General features: G+C 38.1%; 1 long non-coding RNA gene across 1 annotated transcript in view; it reads left to right on the top strand.

The window, feature by feature from the left end:
• The window catches only part of LOC121473920, a 122,288-nt gene that overhangs the window by 43,683 nt on the left and 60,898 nt on the right, over positions 1-17,707 (top strand). Inside the window, exon 4 of the long non-coding RNA XR_005983258.1 lies at positions 11,177-11,323. This is a non-coding gene — a long non-coding RNA (uncharacterized LOC121473920). The remainder of the gene's footprint in view (positions 1-11,176; positions 11,324-17,707) is intronic.

The raw sequence follows: 17,707 nt of genomic DNA on the forward strand, positions 1-17,707 counted from the left end.
TCATTAGAAAGGAGAATAGACAAAAAATAAGGAGGCATAAGGAATTTAGAAAACCATGAGGCAATATCCAACATAGGAAAAAAAACAAAGAACATTTTAAAAATAATAATTAAAAGAAGACCCAAGAAAATGGCTATTTATTGGGCTAGTGAACAACCAGTACACATAGAAACAAAAGAGAGAAAGTTTCCAGAAGTGATGGTTCACAAAACAAAAACAAAAACAAAACAAACATAAAAAATTATTTACACATTTTGTGATATACTTGAATATAAAGAGAGGAGTCTTACAGATCTGATAGGGGGTTTGGAAGTGAATTAGTAGTAGGATACTGAAAACTAAGCAAATAACCACAAAAGTGATGATGAATTCCACTGACAGAAAAATTGGAATGAGAAACATAATGTAATACTCCATGTAGTCCAGCTATTAATAACATCATAACCTTGTAAGACCTGAATATTGATGTACCCAAATTTGTGACAATAATATATCCTGAATAAGGGGATGAGGGAAGTTTAAGTGTGCAGAGACAATGGAGAGTAAAAGAGTTAAGTCCTCATTTTCTATTGTAGGAAATCAACTAAGTAAAATTGAAAAATCAAGAAATAGCAACACAGTATTTTTTCTAGTAAGATGGAGGTAAATAGCTAGAAAGATCTAAAGAATTGAAAGGTCACATATTAGAAATAGAAATCAAGAATGGGAAAAGATAGAGCTGAGAGCCCACTTTCAGGAGAGAAAGAAGGAGAAAAGCTGAGAAAAAAAAGTTAAATAGAGGGAAGAGAGAAATAACAGGTCTGGGAAGGGAAAGAGTAGCAGATATACAGGTAGAACCTGTACTGTGTGCATGGCCATGTTCCCAGCCTTTCTTGTATTACCTAACAACCCAACAATTTTTCTGACCTAGTTCTTTTGTCTGTAGCCAATTGGACCTAGATCTCCAACTCTAACACAGACCCAACCTCTTTACTTATTGCCAGAAAATTCCTTTCATAGACTTCCAAGGACCTTTCTGTACTTGGCCTGGACCACAAGACTCAGATACCCAGACCAGTGGGTGTACAGCTTCACCTATTCTTTGATAAATAAGTGTATCTGGCCTTTCTTCTATTTTCATTCTAAGGGATAAGAGGGAAAATATAATATAAGCTCTGCTCCTTCTAGAATGGCCCAGTTTACCTAATGGACATCCCTACTCTATGTTCAGTAGGGCCATGTAGAGGGAGAAGAGGGATAAATGTAGATGTGTGTTGGTGTGGTATGTTGATCTACTGCTATGTGCCTGTATGTGCCCATGTATGTGTCTCTAACTTCTGAACACTTTGCTAATATCTGGTGGTCCCTGACTGTGAGTTTACACAGAAGGATGTGGTTTTAAAAAGTCAAGTAGGGACTCTCTCTGCAAGAGCAGAGCTTCTGAGTTGGTAGGGCTCACTGACAGGGTGATCAGATTGGGACACAAATGGTGATCCAATGGCTCCCCAAGGTATCTATAATCTATCTACTAATTCCAAACCTGTGACTATACTATGTTATGCACATAGAGGTATTAAGGCTGTAGGTGAAATTAAGGTTGCTAATCAGTTGGCCATAAAATAAAGAAGTTATCTTGGATTATCTGGGTGGGCCCAGTGAAATCACAAGGACCTAGTGGATCCTTAAAAGTGGAAGAAGGAATTGGAAGAGAGAATCAGATGGATGGCAGCATGAAAAGGACTTGGTCTTGGGGAAAGACCGAGAGCTTTTCCCCTAAGGTCAGGAACACAACAGGGATGTCCACTCTCACCACTGTTGTTCAATTCTACTGGAAATCCTAGCCTCAGCAATCAGACAACAAAAAGAAATAAAATGCATCCAAATAAGCAAAGAAGAAGTTAAACTTTTACTCTTGACAGATGACACATGATATAGAAAACCCAACAGACATCACCCAAAATTGCTAGAACTGACACAGGAATTCAGCAAAGTTGCAGAAGTCAGTGCGTTTCTATACACTAACAATGAGGTAGAAGAAAGAAATCAAGGAATTGATCCCTTTTGTACAATTGTGCCAAAAATCATGCAATACCTAGGAATAAACCTAATCAAATAGGTAAAGGATCTGTACTCTGAAAACCATAGAATACTTATGAAATAAACTGTGGAAGATACAAAGAAATGGAAAAACATTCCATGCGCAAGTATTGGAAGAACAATATTGTTAAAATATCTATGCAATCCAAAGCAATCTACACATTCAATGCAATCCCTATCAAAATACCATCAGCAGTTTTTATTGAGTTGGAAAAAACAATCCTAAAATTTGTAATGGAACCAGAAAAGATCTTGATTAGCCAAAGTAATGTTGAAAAAAAAAAAAAACAAAGCTGGAGGTCTCACAATTCTGGACTTCAAGGTGTATTACAAAGCTGTAATCATCAAGACAGTATGCTAGTGGCACCAAAAACACACACAGATCAATATAGATCAATGAAAAAGACTAGAGAACCCAGAAAAGAACCCTCAACTCTATGGTCAAGTATCTTCAACAAAGCAGGAAAGAATATCCAATGGAAAAGAGACAGTCTTTTCAACAAATGGTGTTGGGAAAAATTGGACAACCACATACAAAACAATGATATTGGATCACTTTCTTACATCACACACAAAAATAGACAAAATGGATGAAAGACCTACATGTGAGACAGGAATCCATCAAAATCCTAAAGAGAACACAGGCATCAACCTCTTTGACCTCAGCCACAGCAACTGCTTGCTAGACACATCTCCAAAGGCAAAGGAAATGAGAAAAAAAATGAACTATTGGCACTTCATCAGAATAAAAAGCTTTTGCATAGCAAAGAAAACAGTTGACAAAATTAAAAGGCAACCTACAGAATAGGATAAGATATTTGAAATATTTTATCAGATAAAGGGCTAGTATCCAAAATCTGTAAAGAACTTATCTAACTCAACACCCATAAAACCAAAAAATTCAGTTAAGAAATGGGCAAAAGACATGAATAGACATTTCCCCAAAGAAGACATACAAATGTCCACAGAAACATGAAAAAATTCTCAACATCACTCGTCATCACAGAAATACAAATCAAAACCACAATGATTTGGTCAGAATGGCTAAAACTAACAACTCAGGAAACAATAGATGTTGGCAAGGATGTAGAGAACGGCAAACTCTCTTTCACTGTTGATGGGAATGCAACTGGTGCAGCCAATCTGTAAAACAGTATAAGAGATTCCTCAAAAAATTAAAAAGTAGAACTACCCTACAACCCATCAATTGCACTACTGGTATTTGTCCAAAGGATACAAATGTAGTGATTCAAGGGGATAATGCACCCCAATATTTATAGCAGCAACATCCAAAATAGCCAAATAATGGAAAGAGCCCAGATGCCCATTGGCAGATGAATGGATAAAGAAGATGTGGCATATATATATATATATATATATATATATATATATATATATATATATATATATATCATTACTGAGCCATCACAATAAAATTAAATCTTGCCATTTGCAATGATGTGGATGGAACTAGAGGGTATTTTGCTAAGAGAAATAGGTCAATCAGAGAAAGACAATTATCATATGATCTCACTCCAGTGTGGAATTGAAGAAACAAAACAGAGGATCATAAGGGAAGGGAGGGAAAAAGAAACATCACAAAATCAGGGAGGGAGACAAACCATAAGGGATTCTTAATCATCGGAAACATACTGAGGGTCGCTGGAGGGGAGATTGGTGGGGAGATGGGGTAATTGGGTGATGGGCATTAAGGAGGGCACTGGCAGTAATGAGCAATGGCTGTTGTATGTCACTAATGAATTATTAAATTCTACCTCTGAAACTAGTAATACAGTATATGTTAATTATATTGAATTTAAAGAAAAAAAAAAGAAGAGGATTTGGTCTGATGTTGCTGTTTTTGAAACTGAAAGAAAATGGCCATAAGCTAAAGAATGTGGAAAACATCTAGAAGCAGGAAAAACAAGGAAACAGTTTGCCCCGAGTGTCCAGAATGCCAACACCTTTAGTTTAGCCCAATGAGACCCATTTTGGATTTCTAAGCTCCAGAATTGAAAGATAATAATTTTTATTATTTTAAACTGACGAGTTGTGGTCATTTGTTACAGTAGCAGTTGGAACTAATACACATCCAACAGCAGTATGTGTAGACCTTTTCTTTTGTCCAGAAGCTTCCCCAGAAAGGAGAGAAATAATCCTGACTTCTTGAAGTCCATGAACCAAGCAAGGGGTCTTACCATTCAGACTTTTTTAAAAACATGTTTTTTATGGCACTGCATCTCTCCTTGGTTCCCAGGGTATTTATAGGCAACACTCTTTTCAGTATTACCCTATAGAAGTAATTGGTACTTCCAATTCTGAGCCCTTATAGGGTTCTATGGTATAAATCAATTTGCTTGTTGTGGGCTTTCTTCACTCTCACCTTACTTTGGGAAGCTTTATTTGCTTTTGTTATATCAAATCACTTATTATTCATTAATTCACTATCCATCACCTAAAATTGTATTGACATTTCTAACATGCTGTCACTGTCCTCCTAGATCCATGAATTACAATGTTTTTACATTTCATACCCATTTTACTAAGATTTCAGAAAGGAACAGAGGCAAACAAGTGATTCATTCATATGCTTAATTGGAATTCTTTTTACTTCCCTTTTGTATTTTATAGGTTAGAAACAGAAAGTGAGTGGCTAAGCAATTTGTGAGATTTTTAAATCCAGTCCTGACTGACTTCCAAGTCGATGTTCATGTGAACTTATGACCCAAAACAATTGGGATCTGAAAAGCTTCCCATATTGACCAAAAGCAGCTCCTTGGATTCCTTAAATGTGAGGATGCTGCATAGTGATACCTTGACTTGCTCAAAATGCATTTTATTAAATCTTCAGGCACAGAAATCTCTTTGTATCTGAAAAGTGGCTCCCCACATATCAACCACACTTCCCAGATTTTCTTTTCCCTTTTACCTACGTCCCTCCAAGTGACTGGTTCATATCAACAAAATATAAGTAGAAGTGAGGCTGAAAGGTTAAGAAGCTGCTTGACTTTCCCCATTCTCTGTCTTCTCCCACCTGCCTGTTGGAGGTTGATGAGCAATTTCAATGTGAACTCAAGACAAAATTTTATTGTAATAAGCCACTGGTAATTTTTAGCTTCTTTGTTGTAGAAGCTCGTATTAACTTAACTACCACTTCAGGGTATGGCACAGGACAAAATCTATTCAGAGGAAGGAATGCTTTATTGCTTCTCACAAAGTCTCTTTCTGCCAGCCAAGTTATACAGCTTTGGATTGCCTCTCCTGCAGATGGAATATTTTGTCAAGTTGCACAAATGTGATATATAGGTTAATTATGGCCCTTCAGGAATTAACTATCAATTATTCTCCATGAATGAGGAAGTCCAGCAAGTCTCTGCCCCCTTGGATGTGTATCATTCATAGATACAAGAAACCGGATAATTTAGAATAGTCCAGTACAATGCTCAAGAAGTGAATGTGATCATTGGACAAGTCAGTGATGTTTGGAAAATGGTTTAACATCTTGGCTTTCAGTGTGAGAAAATGAAGTTTCCTTTCCTTGTTTGAAAGTTAACTCTGATAAAACACATGAGGGACAGGAGATGAATCTGGTCACAAACCAAAAGCTAAATTTTCCAGCCTGATGTAATTGTTCCAGGAAAAGTATAATGCCATGGGGAAATAAGGAATGGCTAGACAGAGAATTCAATGAGCCCTTTGTAAACTGAGTTTGCTTACACATTTTAAGCTAAAAATAATCTTTGATGTGTTTTTTTCCCTCCTATCCAAAGTTATGGCCTGCTGGTTAGGTGGGCAAAACACATTTTCGTATGGTCCTTCATTTAATTGTGAATCAAAATCTTGCATGCTCAGTGGGTACTTAGAGAACACTGTAAACTTAGAGAAATAATATGAACAGAATGAGGAGGAAAGAAAGAACTGAAGAAAAGGAGACTGAAGCTATGATTCTGAGCTCTACTCACACAATGTAATCCTGAATGCCCTGCCTGAGAGTGCATATTCTTGAGATCCTTGGTTGACTGAACCAGGGGCTGAGTTTTCCCTCACTGGAAACATCCAACCAGTCTGTGGGCCCTTTTTTTCAGAGTTAATACTACTTAGAGTTGAAAGTTAGAGGAAATGATTGGTATGGACTCTTTCAAACCTAAGACTTGATGACAAAACAAAATGGCTACCAATCTGCTTGTTATGTCTGGAGGCCCCAGAGGGCAGCCCATTTTTCTGAACTCTAGGAAGTCAACCCACAGATAGATAGTGGGTGTGATATGGTGTGGAGGATGGAGGATAAAATTTGCCTGCTTTAGGGACTCACGCAGTTCTTCTATTATTTAAGGCAGTAATTATTTCCTTGGCTTGCCGACATCAGGCTGTCAGACTTTGAGCTCTGTTGCTGCTGTGCCATTGTCAAAATCAAATTACTAAAAAGGTCAGCCTCATTAATATATGTTTTGAAAGGAGTGAAAATGCCAGACAGAAAATCTGTGAGCATTTAGAGCCTTGAGTCAACAGCTTTACTCTGGTTTATTTTACTGCTACATATTATTATTTGTTCTGAGGTGTACATATCAAGACCGTAAGCCCAAGATCACCTATGACAACTTACAAATCATGTTTGTCTAACCCTCTTGATCCAAGTGGAACATATGCTGAGACTCTTCCCAGACAGATGGAAACTCTGGTAATAGAGACTCTGCCCCTCTTTGTATCTCAGAGGGCAATTATCTTGAGACATTCATAAATACTTGACCATGGGTTAATTTATTAGTTTAAAATTTACACACAGGTGGGAATATTGTATGAAATAAGCATCCACTGAAGAAGTTCTGGGACTCAAGATGAAAATTTCAAGAAGGCCAATAATCCGAGTCCTCATCTCAGCTGAACCATGAATATTTCCTGTGACCTTAGATGAGTCACTTCACCTAGAAACAACTAGTTTTTCTATTTTGTTGAATGGAATTTGCTTCCTTTCTGATGTGACTTGAGAAAAAAATTGTCATATATAGTTGGTTCATAATTAATAATCAGGATTTTTTCCTTCATATAGTGAGATCCATTAACCATTAGTTTAACATCATTTCTTTTTTTAAATTTTATTTATTTATTCATAAAGACAGGGAGAGAGAGAGAGAGAGAGAGAGAGAGAGAGAGAGAGAGAGAGAAACAGAGACACAGGCAGAGTGAGAAGCAGGCTCCATGCAGGGAACTTGACATGGGACTCGATCCCAGGTCTCCGGGATCATGCCCTGGACTGAAGGTGGCGCTAAACCTCTGAGCCACCGGGGCTGCCCACATCATTTCTTAATTAGAGATTAAATTAGTTCAGAACAGTAGATAAGTGATAATTCTTAAGATTGCTAAGAACTATGGCCTAAGCAACAGAACACTTAAATTTTAGTCTCATGTAACTTGGTGCTGCTTAGCTGCTAGCTTGATACATGACTTTGGATACGTTTTATTTGCTTGGTTAGTTGCTTCCCTACTTGTTTGTTTTTACCTCTCTAGGCCTCCTTTTCCTTGATTTTAAATGACAGTATCAGATTAGATGATTTCCAAGGTCCTTTTCAGTTTTAAAATTCTACCATTCCAAAGGAGATAATGTAAATGTAGCTGCGTGCCGTTTAACATATTTTGATTACCAGCTTTTCACAGTGAACAGAATTCCCACTATTTGAACTGACCATCAGTTTCAAATTGGCCAGGTGCTGCCTCCTTTAAATATGTAACACAGAGAAAACAACTCATTATGATATAATTTTTTAGCCATTTGTTTATCAAGCAAATTAGCTATGGATCAGCAGACAGTGGGTTCTTTAAATTGAGACTCAAGAATGGTCTATACTAATGTAAATATTGTATTCCAGAATATGAGTACGGTGTTCTTGCCTGGGCAAGAAAAGCTAATGACAGTTTGTGAAGCTTGCTTCACAGTTTTGCCTAGAGTGGACGTGGTTCTCAACTTACTTTGAACGTGCAAAAAAGACATCAGATATCATGAAAATTATTTCTTTGGAAAAGAGAAGATAATGAGTAACATGTTATGATAAGAAATGTCGCTAATTAGTAATAATTACTGCCAGCTAAAATCATTAATATAATTACTCATACTATTTAGTAATAAAGTAGAGAAGGAGAGAACAAAGCCATGAAAAGTTACTATAAACAGACCAAAGGCAGAGAACTTCATCTTTTCACTTTCATATGCACTTGCATATGAAAATGTTGGTCTCTTCCCCAGAAATTTTGCTTTAGCCTACCTGTTTCTCAAGACCTATGTGAAATAACATTTCTTCCATAAAGCTATTGATCTTCCCAATAAGATATGCTCTTTCCTATATTCAGTTAAATGAGCATTTGTGGAGGGCTACTCTAAGTCAGGCACTGTGGGCACCTGGGCTCGTTGGTTAAGCATCTGCCTTCAGTTCAGATCATGATCCCAGGGTCCTGGGATCAAGCCTGTGTTGGGCTCCCACTCAGTGGTGAGCCTGCTTCTCCCCCTCCTCCTCACTTGTGCTCTCTCTCACTATCTCTGTCTCTGTCTCTATCTCTCTCAAAATAAATAAATAAATAAATAAATAAATAAATAAATAAATAAATAAATAAAATCTTTTTAAAAATTAAATAAATCAGGCCCTGTGCTCAATACTGTAAGAACTGGACAGACTCCTTATCACTCCATTTTCTGAAACCTTCACAGCATTTTGTCTATACCAATACTTAACAGTTTGTTCTAACTTGTTTAGTATATGCTTGTTTACCTGACACAATCCTTTGGACATGTAGTAGATGCTCAAATAAACATTTGGAGAATGAAAATGAGGCAATAATCACTCCCTACTGTAGACCATTTAGCAATACTCATAAATAAATACTATTATCTCTAAAATTATAATTGAATGAGGAAAATACAATTTCATCTATCAAAATTTAGTTAATAAGACCTTTGGGGATACTGTTTGTTGCATGTACCTCTATTACTAATGTGAATACTTATATCTCTTTAAAAATACACTTCAATTACTTTAGGCAAAATAGCAAACCAGACTCACAGACTGATCCTCTATCATTAGCTATGACACTCTCCTGTGAATCAAATGTTCTCAAGACAGCTGAGGATCAGAGAGTCATCAAAAACAACCTTGTAAATTCTCAGCCTTGCCTATGAACAATGAAAATTATAAATAACCCTTATAAATCAAACAAATCTCTGCAAGCCTTGGGCAAAAGTTGGGTGGTTACTTAAACTGACATTCTATGTGCAAAACATAGAATGGGGAAGTGGGAGATTTGAGATTGGGCTCACAGATTGGGAAGTTCCCTAAGCTAGGACACAGAAGGGGCTTCCTGGTTAGGTCTTGGGATGCTTCCATGAGGGCAGATGTCTATCCATTGTTAGACACTAATGTGCCTAACAGAGAACTGGAGATCCAGTACAGGTAGCGGTGTGTGTGTGTGTGTGTGTGTGTGTGTGTGTGTGTGTGTGTGTGAAAGAGAGAGAGAGAAATAGAGACAGAGGGTAAGCAAGCAAGGAGGGCTATACCAAGATACAAATCAATAGCTGAGTGTTAACTCTTGTCAAGGGTTTAGTTAAGGAAAGCATTTTACCCTTCTTGCAAACCAAAGATAAGCCTGCCACATTTTCATGGATACAAGAGAATAGGCATTTTCCTGTACTGCCATTGCCCTATTTGAATTGAGATTTAGAGTACCCAGTGACAGTTACACATGCAATGGACTGCAGTGCAGAAGAGGGCCCCTGGGCTTAGGGGACCTGTAGGTTTTCTAATGTGCAGCAAACTTTCCTGATTTTTGCTTTAGAGGAAGACACTCTCTCTTCCAAATGTACTTGGAAAGAATCTGGACATGCAGAAACATGAGAGACTCATGTTTAAATGTCTCTCAACACATTGTATTCTAGTGACAAAGACAAAAATATGAATGAATGAATGTATGAATGAATGAATGGAACTAGATAGTAATAGGTGATATGAAAGGCAAACTCAGAGTATGGCCATGAAGATTGATAAGGAAGGCTATTCGCAGCAGCTTTGTTAGGGAAAGCTTTTAGGAGAAAGTAATATTTGAGCAGATACCTACATAAATTGAATGCCAGTCATAGAACTACTGCCTCGAGAGCATTCTCAGATGGAAGAATGCCTAGTGTTAGTGTTGGGAGAACAACACACGCAGGAGGAGCTTGCCTGCTGTATTTGACAAACAGCCAGACACTCAGTGCAGTCTGAGCAAAGGGAGGAGGGTAGGAAGTGGCGTTGGAGAGAGTCAGGAGCCATATTATGCTCTAGTATGCCCACAGAAGAATTTTTTTTAGATTTTGATAAGCTGTCATTTGGCAAATGAATAAATAAATGAATGAATGATTATCCTTCATTTCTTCTAATTGAATGGCACTAAAAAGGCTATGGAATGGGAAGTGATTGAGAAATCTTCATGCTAAATCACAGCAACTCCTGGAAGCATCAGAGCCTCAAGAAGAAAGACAATGAGTGGTGGCAACAAAGATAAGAGACAATAGACCAAAAAAAAAAAAAAAAAAAGAGAGAGAGAGAGAGAGAGAGACAATAGACCAAACACCTGGATCTGAAGAGGAAAGGCAGGCATGGACCTTGAACTGAGTTTAAGTGTCTAAGGACCTTGAACTGGGTTTAAGTGTCTCAACAGTGAGAGGTCCTACATTCCCCAAGAAGAGCACAGCAGAGTAACTGCCCCCTTCTTTTTCCTCCATTCGCCATTCTTTCTCTGGTTTCAGCTCTCTTTCCTCCATTTCTTCCTCAGTATCCATCTGTGCATTTGTCTCTTCCTCTCTTCTTCTCTTTCATTTCCTTACACATTTCTCATCTTGATCTCTCCTTGCAATTCCCATTTCTCAAATCTCTTGTCTCACAGTCCCTCCCCACTCTTCAGCACATGAAAGCCTCTTTTCTCTCTCCTGAACCTTGGGGCTCCCCTTTTGGGGCTTACATTGTCCTCTAAAGCACCATGGTTAGTGTATCCTCACCAGTTAGAGAGATCTTAGGAAAGGGGAAGAGCCTTCCCTCCTTCACCTGTTTGGATAATGGTAAAATGTCCTTCCCTTCTCCAGCTGGGATCAAAGTATGGTGTCCCATGGAAGAATGGTGAAAAGGAAGGATCAGTTCCACTACAGCAATACCATAGTGGGAAAGACCCATTGCCCCTAGTCCCCATAAAAGCCATGCCTGGATTCGCACACAGTGTCTGGCACACAGTGGTAGGTGCTTTGAAAATTTTTGTTAAATTTATGAATATACTCTTATCATTATCATAATTATTTTGAAGTATTTGGCGTGAACTTTTACATCTAAATTAGGCAGCATCTCAAGGTTTTTGTTTTTGTTTTGTCTTTTTTTTTTTTTGGTGGACTCAAGGAGAAAAGTTGTTTTGTTTTGTTTCTTAATAGACAGTGATTGCCATGGAGGTGTAAAAACTAGTTTCTGCATTCTTACCACCAAATCATAGAACTTGTGATACACCAGATACAAGCAGCATAATCTTAGATGACATTCCTAGACAAAAACAACAAACTAAAGCATTGATAGATCCAAAACAAGTGGCAAGTCTTCTTGTATCTCCAAAATTTGGCCACAATGAATCCTCATTTTCCTCTGCCTTCTGTTATAATTTTAAACCCACATTCCCACAAGGCTGTCTCCTCTCACTGGTGCTATTCCTTGTCACTAGGACTGAGAAGTTGTAGTTAGATTTGTTCCTTCACTTACCAAACACCTCTTGAGAACCTTCCATGTGCCAAGGACTGGGCTGAGTGCTGGCCGTCAGGCCTGCTGCACATCCTTGGAGAGCCATAGTCTAGTGGAGACACAATTGTGTATAGGTCAGCACAGTTCAGGGCTATAGGCCTCAGATGGGGACTCCTATGGGGCATAAACATAGCCCAGAGGAGGGGGCATTGGTGGTCCTTACAGGTGAGGGTAGGGGTTAGAAAGGAAGTCAGAAAGGGTTTTGGGCAGTATATGATAATCATGTGAGCTGCATCTTGAATGAGCACTATTTCCCAGGTGGACAGGTACAAAGCTGCAGAGACAGGGAAGACTTACCCTCATCAGGAAGTGCCAATCAATCCAATATGGCAGGAGTAGGGGATGAGGAAGAAGGTGATAGGGAAATGGGCCCAGCAAAAGATGAGGCTTAGAATTAATCAGCTGGAGGTCACTTCTGCAAATGTTCCTAGAGGAATTATGTGATGCTGTTGTTCTGGAAAAACTTACCAAGTACATCCTCTGTCTTTCTTATTTGGTTACTTTGGAAAAATGAGTTATCATCTCTGTTGGAACACACACACACACACACACGTACATATATAACTGCATACATGTTCATAAATACACATGCACATGTGTACACATAAACCACCCACAGCTTCACCTTACCCAAACACCAGAAGAAGTCAGTAGATTGATGTTATTGCTTCAGAAGAGTAAATAGATTCCAACAAAAGGATTTTTTTAAAAGATTTTATTTATTTGAGAAAGAGAGAGTGTACGCACAGAGTGAGAGGAAGAAGCAGACTCTCCTCTGAGCAGGGAGCCTGATGTGGGGCTCAATCCCAGGACCCTAGAATCATGATCTGAGCTGAAGGCAGATGCCTAAAGGGCTAAGCCACCCAGAAGCCCCCCAACAAATGAATTTTATTTACACTTATTTACATTTTTAAGGTTTTCTAGGTTTTTTTTCATAATTGAAATTAGCATTTTTATTATGTAAAATTGGAAAAAGCAGAACAGAGAGAAATAAATATGTTTACATCTCCCAGATAGTTATTATCAATATTTTGATTATTTCCTTCCAGCCTTTTTTCCTATGCACAAGTTTTATTTGTTAACCTAAATGTAAGCCTGAATGATTTTTAGAATGTAAAGAAGAAAGTGGTTTAACGGGATTTCACCTCAAGTAGATCGTCACTGAACAATATTTATGGATTTTCTATTTTGTGTCAGGCACTGTGCTAAATGCTGTACTAGAGCAATAAACACAGCAGGCATAGTGCCTGCCCATGCAGGTTACCGTGGAGATGCGAAGGCCTGGAAATAAAAGGGTGTCATGGGGACAGGCAAAGACTCACCAAACTTTTGGCTCGCTTAGCAAAAACTCCCCACTGCCACTCTGCCCCTTCTCTTCATATGAGTCATAGTCACTGAAGGCTCCCCTCAGAAGGACCTCTGAGCTCTTTTAGTCCAAATAATCATGCTTGCTGGTTGAGACATACAGGATGTGTTTAGGGCTGGCTTCTTTTCTCCTAATTTCTGACTTCTTTAAGCTACCCTTGCTCTGGCAGCCAGTGCTCCCCGCTGCTACCTGTCCCTTGCCACGGTGGCAGCCCAAAGAACAGGAAACCGGAGGTGGTTCTGCCAAAGCCCTCAACCCCAGCAGGCTTCTTCCTTCCTGCCAGAGGGGTGATAAGACACAAGGCCAAGGGGAACAAGCCCCTATGGGCTGAGCACACCATGTCTTGTCCTTGTCTTAGAAAAACAAAGCCTCTCTCCTTCTTTCTCCACCACAATAGCCAGTCACTCCAGCATAGAAAATAAACAAGTAAGCTAAACACAGACTTCCTTCTCCTATTGGGAGATGGAGCATTACATCCACACGGAGTTGGTGGTTTCAACCCCTGCCAACTACAAATATTTCCTCCCTCAGGCAGCATGATACCTCACATTGTACCTTTAGAAAGTTAAGGTTTTTTGTGTTAAGGAATTGTAGTTTCTATAAATCCCATACTTAATTGGACTAAACATTAGCTACATTAAATTGCCTCAATTATTAGCTACTGATTGCATCATGCTATCATGCACTAGATTCCTTAGCAGCCTGGTAAGTAGGTATCACTATGAGAAACTAGCTCATTGCTGCTAGTGGATAATTTGGTATGGCCTGGTAGTCCTGGGTATGTTACCGGAGTGTGGCCTCTGAGAAGCCACAGACAGCAAGAGGATGCAGGAATTCTGAATGGTTTGAGGGAAAATATTACAAAAGCAAACCTTACTTACTTCTCTGTCTTGCACCATAACACACCCTAATAAACCAAGGTTATTCTTTTTTTTTTTTTAACCAAGGTTATTCTTACAGTAACTGGTAACCCTATGCACTTTAGAATCCATTCAGGCAATCACATTTCTCCATTGGTTGTGCTGAATGTCTTTGAAGCTAGAAAATTCCTTTAACTCTGGTTAAACATTATGTATGCCTGCTTTGAATGGGCAAATACATAAACTGCACAGCAGAGTAAGGGAAAAGGGACCTTGGACTTGCAACCACAATATCTGAATTTGAGTCTTGTCTTGTGGTCTGACCTTCAGTAAGTACTTCTTTTCTGGATTTTAATATCATTCAAAACTGTGCTTTATTAGAATCTTCTACATAAAATATTCCAAAGTTTTATTCCTTATCAGGCTCTCGCAGAATCAGTTCACTCTTCTGCGGTCTTCCTGTGTTTTGTATGGATTTTTAACATAGAGATGTCAATATATATCATTTTTATCTCCCTTAATAAGCTATTATTCCTTCAGGGCTGTGGCTTTGATTTTGCATGGCCTGCCCAGCATCTGGCTTATAGTGCACACTCAATAAATGATCATGCTTGCCTGTCTGAACTACAACACAAAAGCCATAACAAGCACTTCTCAAGGGCTTTTAGGAGGCTCAAAGGAGATAATATTCAAGCAAGTGTTGCAGAAACCATAAAACCCTGTGTGATGCTAAGGTGAGAGTCATCATTTGCACAGTGATATTCTTTCTCAGAGTAGCACTATTCATGAAAATCAAGGAACAAAGGAAAGAGAACAAGAAGCAGTCAACAGTGATGAACTCTGAGGGCCAGACTAACAGGCAAACAGGAAGGTGGAGTGCAAGGGAGTGCAGGAGACTTTAAAGTCTTCTACTTAGATCAATTTTCAATATTAGCAATATGGATGATTTTTATATTGATATGTCAGTCTTTTTTTTTTTCCAAATTAGTAAAATAAGTGCATGTAATACCTCTCGGCTGCTTCAGTATTTACCTGGGAATCCATGAGACCAAAGCTTGCAGTGCTGTTTATTACATTATTTGACAAGGATAATACTTTTCTCATTTGTACATTGCACCTTCAGGTATCTAAGGTGTTTCTTATTATTCACTTCATTATCACAACAATCGTGATGTTATTAGAGTAATTGTTACTAACTGTATTTAATAACATAGAGAAACTAAGACCAGAAAAATTTAATAAATTGCCCAAGATTTCAAACACAGTGGACAAGTCAAGACTAAAATTCAAGGGATCTGACTAGAGCCCTTTGCAGTGGGTGAAATCCATGGAAATGTCCCCAGAGATAGTATTCTGTCCCTTTGTCCTTGCAGATGTCTGGGCTCCCAGGAAAGCTATTATCTCAAACATATGTCTTCTGATGTCTTGTTTACTGCTGCTCATTGTATCATTCACTGAGTTCCAATGCACAGCTGAAGAACACTAAATTTGGAACCAGATAGCCTACTGGCTTGAATGAGCTGTATGACTTTGAGGAAAGTCACTTAACCTTTCTGAACGTCCGTATCCTCACCATGGGAATGACACCACACCTCCCGCTCAGGGATCTAGTGAGCATCTAATGAGACAACGTATGCAAAATTGCTTTATAAACTGTAAGACATTTTGTAAATGTCTGGTGTATATTTGTTTACAAGCATCTGAAGTGACTTTGTAGAAGCACGTATTCCCAAGGCCACCAAGAAGATAAGAAAATCTAGGAGAAAAAAGATAAAATAACTCTCAAGAGGAGGAAAAAAAATATTCCCCCTCTATGAGCTACCTCAGTCTGTGGTGGTTGGATCCAATGTTATTTAATGTCTATTTATTTTTCCCTCCTGGGACAGTGATGTCTTCTCTCCCTGCATATCATTCCAGCTGTGACAGCCATTCAATCAGTGCAGCTCTCAGAGCAAATAAATTTCACTCTCTGGGTCCTCCGCCTGCAGTTTCACAGTAGGATAAAATGTATTGTCAGTGCCTCTGTTGTTAGATGCTGAAAGGGAATCATAAGAATATTGAGCCTCCTATTAAGTTCAATAATATTTTTTTCACTAAAAAATGCAAGGATCTAAAATCCTTCTGTGTGTTGACTAGAAGTAGGGATTAGCTGGACCATGAAATTCTGCTCTCTGTTTGGTGATGCCCCCAAATTCTCTAACGGTCCATGCCACAATTATACTATACATTTGTAAGTAAAAGAACAAGAAGAAATGTTAGGGAAACATGCAATTCAGTGGTCAATGTAGGGAATAGCACCAGGGAGAGAATCTATCACAGAAAATGACAGACTTCACAGAGTAATCAAACTAAACATAGGTCTGGAGCAGGAATGGTGGCAACTGGGGTGTGTTCAGACCACTACATGCCTGCACAATGACACCCACATCCTGAAAACTGCTCCCTTCTCTCCACCTTCAAACAGATTTCCTAATGTTACTCTCATCACTTACAAAGTGTCTCAGATAATTGTTCTAACAGCTTGTCCACATATAGGAAATTTTGTTTCTCCCAAATTGATCCTGATTCTTCCTGTTTCACTTTCTTGCCTCTTTGTATCACCTCAGACCTCCAGAATAATGATAGATAGAAACCACATGAGCTGGCATCTTTGCTATCTCTTCAACCATAAAGGAAAAGATTTTAAGGTTGTAAGTGTGATATCCACTGTGTGCATTTGTTAGATTCCCTTAGTCAAGAGAAGGAAGTTCTATTTCTTTTATAGTTTTCTAAGTGTTGTTGTATTTAACCACAGAGTGGTTGAATTTTTATCAAATGTCTCCTTTATGTCTATTGAGTTGCTTGTCTGATTATCCCCCTCGAATCTGTTAATACAGCAAGTTGCATTATAGACATACCTCCTTGATCATGATGGACTTAAAAAAAATAACAATGGCTAGGTTCAGTTTCTTTATATTTTATGAAATTTGTATTTATGTTTATAAATGTGAGGTTGCCCTCAAGCATTCTTTCTGAAACTGTCCTTGTCTTGTTTTGCTATGAAAGTGAGAATAGTTTCATGAATTGACTTGGGAAGTTTTCCCTTACTTTCCTTTTTCTGGAAAAGTATTAGATGAAGAGTATGTGTCAAATTCTCCATTTGATGGTTCAAGTGTTCTATATATGTTATTAAGCCAAGCCTATTAATTCTAATATTAAAATATTTTTATTTTCACCAATTGTTATTTGCTTGATCTTTATATTTGTCCATTTCTCTTGATAATATGTAATGATTATGTAATATGTAATATGTAACTATATTTTCCTGATGAATCGGTCTTTCAATCATTAATAAATAACCCCTTTCTCCTATTAATGGTTGTGTCTTAAAATCTAAGCTTGTCCAATATTAATAATGTAATACAGCTTTGTTTTCCTGGTACATCTTTTATTTCAAACATTTCTCAATTCTTACCTCTTTGTTAAATGAATAAAGGAGCTTTATAATTCATTTGAACCCCTTTGCCTTTTATCAGTGTGTTAAATCCCTTGCTATTTGCAATTATTAATATATCCAGACTAATTATTTCTTTTTTGTAGTTTTACATGTTAACTATTTATTTTCTCTTGTA

The sequence above is a fragment of the Vulpes lagopus genome, chromosome 1 (assembly GCF_018345385.1).
Source record: "Vulpes lagopus strain Blue_001 chromosome 1, ASM1834538v1, whole genome shotgun sequence".
Classification (NCBI taxonomy): Eukaryota; Metazoa; Chordata; class Mammalia; order Carnivora; family Canidae; genus Vulpes; species Vulpes lagopus.